The sequence below is a fragment of the Alligator sinensis genome, unplaced genomic scaffold (assembly GCF_000455745.1).
Source record: "Alligator sinensis unplaced genomic scaffold, ASM45574v1 scaffold465_1, whole genome shotgun sequence".
In the NCBI taxonomy this organism is placed as follows: Eukaryota; Metazoa; Chordata; order Crocodylia; family Alligatoridae; genus Alligator; species Alligator sinensis.
In genome coordinates, this window is record NW_005841979.1 from 1090855 (window position 1) to 1097695 (window position 6841).

The window sequence follows — 6841 nt, forward strand, 5'->3', positions numbered from 1 at the left end:
GCAGGAATTTCAACGAGACATTTTGCAAATATAAAAGGAAGAAAAAGAATATAATTGTGTATAAAAGCAATATTCTTCACAATTTCTCAGCAATGTATGTGGAATTCCAAAGGCTCTCCTCAATGCTATATGCTCAGTGTTTTGCAGAGCTGCATTTCAGGCACTGTTCCAATATGTACATAAAAATGAAACCACTTTCCCTGTACTGTAACCCTTACTTCCATTACCCCTAGTCACTGTTTACTGACATCCTTTATAGTATAAAGTCTAAATTAGAACAAAGCTTCTTGGAGCAAGAAATCTGTCATTTCCCTTTTTCTAGAAAGCATCATGGATACCTAGTTTTGCTTAATAAATAAGGGAATAAATGCATAATACCACTGCACTAACCAAGCAATATTGCTAACTGTTAGCATTAAAATATAATGAGATTTTTTTTTAAAAAGCACTGATTTTATTTTATATTTGCCTCTGGAGCTTGAGCCTTTAGGGAAACACTTTCAAGATTCTCTCAGCAATTAAGAAAGTTAGAAAATAACAGGCATATCTTTGGGTAATACAACCTGTTACAATTCCATTTAAGTCAACAGAAAAATAGCAACTCACACCAGCTAAGGAAAATGCCCTCTCTCCTCCCAAATCAAAAAAAAAAAAAAAAAAGTGGCAGGAAAATTGACACTCCTATATCACTCAAGGAACTGGAGCTTTAAGAAAAAATGTGTCCAGAGATTCATAATAAAATGGCAAGAATTAGCAAAACTGAGCAAGCTATGACAACTGATTTGTGACCCTGAGAGTAAAACACAACCAAAGTAAACTTATATTTGTTAAACAGAAAAGCCACAATAATAAAATCAAACACTTAAAAGTCTGGAAATGACAGAATGAAGGCAGACATCCAGCATGGAGAATTTCAGTTGCAAATGTTACAATTTAGCAAAACTGTACTACTGAAAACAGGGTCATATTGGGAAGTGTTACCTGTCAGGCAACATTGCATACTTCAAACCTGGAACCCAGGTGGCCAGGATGCTCTGAGCTGGCCCCATCCTACTCCCATCATTCTTGAGATATCCAAGTAGTGAAACCTTGAAAGCAGAGGTGAAAGTTGCATCCCCTGAACCTCCTTACCACCACATTTGCAAGTTTTGAGTATGTGGAACAAGAGCAGATGGGCAACAACTTTTGGTGGCAGCCTTAAGCAGGGGTCCTGAAGCCAGTGTAGAGATACCCTTGGGATCTAAAAACTTGTCTTTACAAGTCCCTTGGGTTACAAAACAAATTTCTCTCACTTACTGGCTGAACAGTGCATAATACTTCATGTAATGAAATAAAGAATACTGAAATTTATGCAAATGTGGCTGAGACAAAATGCAGTGGGAAAACCAAGCAGATGTTTTTAGTATCTTAAGAAATGCAGCAGTTACAGAAGATTTTAGAGGTTTTGTTCTAGTAACACTTTTCTATCTCTGAGCAATCAGTACTTGCACGATGCATACAGAAAGCACACACATAGTCCCTAAATCTCTATACAATACTACATCTGTCAACACTTAAACAGTCTTTGTACCACAAACAGCAGCTGTTTCAATAGCTCTTTATTGCAAGGACCCTTATACACCCTTTGTATAAATAAAAAATAGAAATCAAACACAAAAGTCTTTGCCATTGTACTCATTGTACTATGTATTCAGCTTTTCACTCCCATTAATACCTATTTAAGCTAGTAATGTCAGTACCACATTTTCTAATGAACTAACCTTTCTGCACTTAGACCTGAACAACCTGCCAGTACAGCTAATGTATTAATTTATTTTTTTTAGTGAGAGAAAGTATCAGCACTGGGCAGGTAACGATTCCCTTGTCAAGGTAAGGAAAGGACCAACAAATTAAGGAATATACTAGAATCTATGGAAACTGTAAGGAAAATCAACTTACTCCTAAAAACTGTCAGAAACAGTCTGAAAAAACTTGACTGCCATTCTAGTGGTTTGAAATAAAATGAGGACTATTGGGGGGCTGATGAAGAGTTCATTATCTATTATGCCAGAAACAGGACTTAATCCCTTGTTGAAAACACAGGAGGCAGTTTAGCATCCAATTTTGCTTGCATATTCAAACCATATTTAAATCTAGTAATGTTTGAGAATCGTTTCAAGAGAAACTGTAATACTTTAAAGTTGCTTAATGCTTATTCTACTTATTTGAATCTGAAGACTAGAATACACAGATTCAAAGAATAGATATACTGGTCTGAGTGATTTACCAACATGTTTTCTTTTTGCCTTCTGTAATGCCGATGATGCGATTAAAATACTTTCATGAAAGATAGCATTTTGATGAAACACATGACAATCCCTTGCTGTTGCGATGTATCAAATGACTTATGGGTATATACTGACTTGGGTTTTTTGTGGTACTTTTAGGCTCCTGGAACACGTTCATTAAATCAGTTCTGATCCCAATCTCAAGAATCTTGTCTCCTACCATGGTACACATTAATGGCAGAAGCATAATTTTGAGATTGGCAAGTAGAAAGGGTGTGATTCCCCAATGCAAGGGAGATCATGAGATAATGATGTATAGGTGCCTTAAATTGAAGGTGTGGCAGGTCCAGCCTCAGGGCTGATGATCAGCTGATTGTCAGCCCCAGTCCTGGACCACACTGGGGCTGGATCAAGACCCAATGTGACCCTGTGACCAGACCCAATAATTAGCTGATTATCAGCCCTGAAGCCAGACCTGCTACACATTTCAATTTTAGATGTCATACAGATCAGCTATAAATATGCTCTACATTATATGTAGAGCATTTTTATAGCTGGTTTTTGCCATTTTTATGGCACCTTAAATTAGCTGCATGTGTAACACCCTTACTATTTAAGCCACAATTAACACATTAATTCTGACATAAATGTAATTTATAGAGGTGGCTTTAGTGTCCACCACCAGCTGTAGAACATTTTTTCAACTGATGCAGAGGTACTAAAGCCTAGATGAAAAATAAGACAGTCCTAGTATTGTTTTAGGCTCCATCTTTTAGCAGACCCTCTAAAAACCTATTTTGAGGGCCAAGTGCCAGAAATGCATACATGCATTTCCAAAAACACAAAGCACATATACACCCAATGACCTTACAGTTTAAGTTAAGGCAAACTAACAAAGATAGATCCAAATGCTGAGCTGATAAGGCGATGGGAGGATAAGGACTATGGCAGTGATTGTGCAGCTGGTAAAGCAGGTGCCATACAGATCTTGATACTTAGAAAGGCTGAGGAGATATTGTAGAATTTATATTTTTAAACATACATGCAGGAAAAATTAGAGCTTCATAATCTCACAGCAGACTGTTCTGAGGAGACTTTAAGAAGGACAGGGTAGAAGCTTGGCACATGCTTAATAGCAGAAAACAGGCATAGGGAGCAGTTTGGAGAATGGCATACAGACAGCATGTCTGGAAGAAATAGTAGTGGTTAGTTGAACAGCTTGAGCAGGGCAAAGGAAATAAAGTAGGGAGGGAGGGAAAAGAAACTAATATGGAACTATGCTGTAGGTGCTTGAATGAAAATACAAGGACACAAATATGATAAGACATGAGAGGACAGGTCAGCAAGGAGTATGAAGAGAGGCTGGAATATTTTTGAACAAACAACAAGGTAGACCAGTCTAGAAGCTGCATTTTGTATTGATTGATTCATCAGGTGGCACAGAGAGAGTGGCAGTGAGACTGGAAGGGAGGCGGTAGCCATAATCAAAGTAAAAGACAATCAAGGCAAGGCCAAACAGATTGGGGTTGGTCTGGAATGAAATCACAGAGAAATACATCTTCCCAAAATTAGAATTTCTATGGCCTCCTCCAGGAGTTGAGCACCATCCTCTAGCAGGCAGGTACAGATTTTTCACAGTCTAACCTGGAGCAAAGAGCTTTTGATATGGCCCAATATTCATGACATCTTTTACTCCTGAATTATGTGCTTCATTGCTGCTTTTTAAGTTCAAATTTTTAGGATTAAACAAAAAATACTAAATAGTTTCATGGAACATCATTAATCTAAGAGATAAAGATCAAATGCTGTTGTAAATCTAGATGACACTTCCCAATTGTATGTCACTCCTTCAGTGACTTCCTACTGTATGCCTTACTATTATAGCACTATTTTTGCCTGAGGTAGGCAGGAAGATACCTCTGTTCAGCAATGAAGACAAAAGTCCCTAAGAAACCTGGCATCTGTTGCTATACGGTAACATCTTTCAGTCAGCCTTGACCTAATTTCATTAGGTGACATATGTAGAGATTTCAATTATTTTTATTTTCACTGCAATGATTCTTAGTTATGCAACACCCTAATTAGGCTTTGCTACATAACGCTCATAAAATGCAGGGATTGTATACATTTCCCAATTCAAAATAAAAATCATAATGTATACTATACCATCCTAGCCATTATCATTTACATCAGGTCTTCCCTGCCTTTCAGTTTGATGCTTTGGACAACTGGTAAGGTTTCAAACAGTCTGGCTTTTGTCACAGTACAGGTCTTTTTCACAGCTTTCTAACATAGCTCACACAATAATAATAAAGCTGAAATAGCTAGCATATTAACAAAAAAACATAAGAAGCTACTTACTCTCTGAGGCTCCACCTATATTTTTGGCTATTAACTCTGCAGTGTTAATGAGATGTATAACATAAATACAGAGAGCAACTACAATGTGTCCAATAAAATAAGATGGAAAACACTTTTAAAATAAATACCTCTTATATACTTGAAATGAAAAATTATATTCCATAACCGTACAACTATCACAAGTCATCTTCTGATATAAAGTCAGATTTCTGTGACTGTTTGCAATAACTTCTGTTGAAACAAAGGACACAAATCAGTATTTTGGAAAGCAGTTTAGGGCTTAGTAAAGTTCTGTCTGTATGAAAGAAGTCCCAAGTGAATGGTGTATTTTATAACTAACAAAGGCAAATATGCAACAAGATATTTGATTGTTCAAATCATAAAGCAGCTATGCTCAACCTTTTTGCCTGGTGGGCCAGATGGGCAGTGTGGGACCCAACCAGCCATGTGAACAGCAGCTCCATCTCAACCTGGCCCCATGGGAGGAGAAAGAGGCTTGACCCAGCCCTGCAAGGAGGGAAAGAAGTGTGGCCTAGCTCTGACCTGAGGCAGGGCTTGGGAAATTTGGCAGCATGGGAGAATGGCTGTATTAATTGCAACAGCTCCCCTGCCATCAAATTTCCCAGCCCATGGGGAGCTCCAACTGGATGCCATAGCTCCACAGGCTGGAGGTTGAGTACCCTGATTCAAGGGATTAGGTCAAGCTGTGCAAACATGGAGATATGAAAGCATGTTTAATATGGTACATTTTGCAGTGATCATTATAAGGACCGGTGGAATTTGTGCTGGAAGTGTGCTGCATGGTGGCTTCTTTAATTTTGTAGCCCCCTTTTCTTGTTACTTATCAAGTAGAAAATAATGGATAAGACAAAAAAAGAAAATTAATATATATCTATGTTTTGCACCAAAGGGGTAGGTTTAATACTTATTCTGTTGACTTGATCTCACCTTGGAGGAACTCCTCTCAGAAATACCTATAACACCTTCCTTGAATTTCTGAAACTACTTGTGAGAAACAAGCCCTGCCTACTCTTGTCTACTCCCCCCATGCTATTTGCTACAAAATAATGTGCTTCCTTTTCAGAGTATGCCCAGGGAGGTTCTCAGGATTTAACTCTTGGGTATACACATCAGAGCAACACTGGAGCCAGAACTCATGGCAGAGGTGATATCTTTTATTAGACCAACTAGAACATTTGCACTAAAATTTCTTTATTTGCAAGGTTTCAGGTACACTCACCGTTCCTCAGGCATAGGAGAATTCAAAGATTGTACAATTTCTCCTAGGTGGAAATGAAAATTCATATTTCACAAGAGAGTTGAAGGTATTGTAAAATCTCCTGATTAGAATATTTCATTTTGTGCAAATTAGGCTCAGATAAAATTTAGAACAGCCTATTTACCATTGGACATGCCTGGCATTTTTCTGATGTTGGCCACACAATTGTGTTCAGGGCAGAGCTTTTTTGTCAAATGGCCTCAGGACTGCCATGTAGGCAGCATAGACATACCCTTAATTTTAACTGGTAAATTCAGTGCTGCACAAACAACTACAATTAAGAAGCAGATATTAGGGCTGTGTGAAACACCATTCTTTTGTTTTGACATCTGTTTTTCCATTTTGAAGTGTTTCGTTTCATCATTTCATTTCAAAACACTGTCCCGTTTCTTTTCGTTGAAATTGTTTCACTGTTTCGATGAGTTTCGACGTTTCATCCATAGGCTATAATCGGGAATCATGAAAATGCTAAATCTTCGTCATTTCTTGCCTAATTTGGATGGAAATTGCAGGGTTGGGAGCCCCTTCTGAGGGCATGATGCCTGCCAAATCTCAAGGAGATGGATGCAGACCATGCCCAGTGCCAGGGAAGATTGCTGCTGCCACTGGTCCCAGTGGACGGGCACTGAAGCAAAGTAAGCCTGGCTTCGAAACTCAAAATGTTTTGCAACTTTCAAAGTGTTTCATTTCGAAGCTGCATCGAAGCCTTTTGTTTCATTTTGATTTCACTGTTTCAAGCTTGAAACACGTCAAAACAGCTTCAAAATGAAACACCCGCTGAAATAATTCACGGCTCTAGTGGATACATATTAATGGGAAGATCCTGATCTGGCTTGGCATCCATAACAAACCCAGCTGTTTGTTCTTATATAAATTGTATCAGGTATCCATATAGAATGTAGCTGTTATATTTGTAAGAATCATGACCTGGCCA

At 38.2% G+C, this 6841-nt stretch overlaps 1 protein-coding gene across 3 annotated transcripts in view; it reads right to left on the reverse strand.

Annotated features, from left to right (window-relative positions):
- Positions 1 to 6841, reverse strand: part of SYT1 (synaptotagmin 1) — a 575639-nt gene that overhangs the window by 412008 nt on the left and 156790 nt on the right. The gene's annotated exons all lie outside the window — the stretch shown is intronic.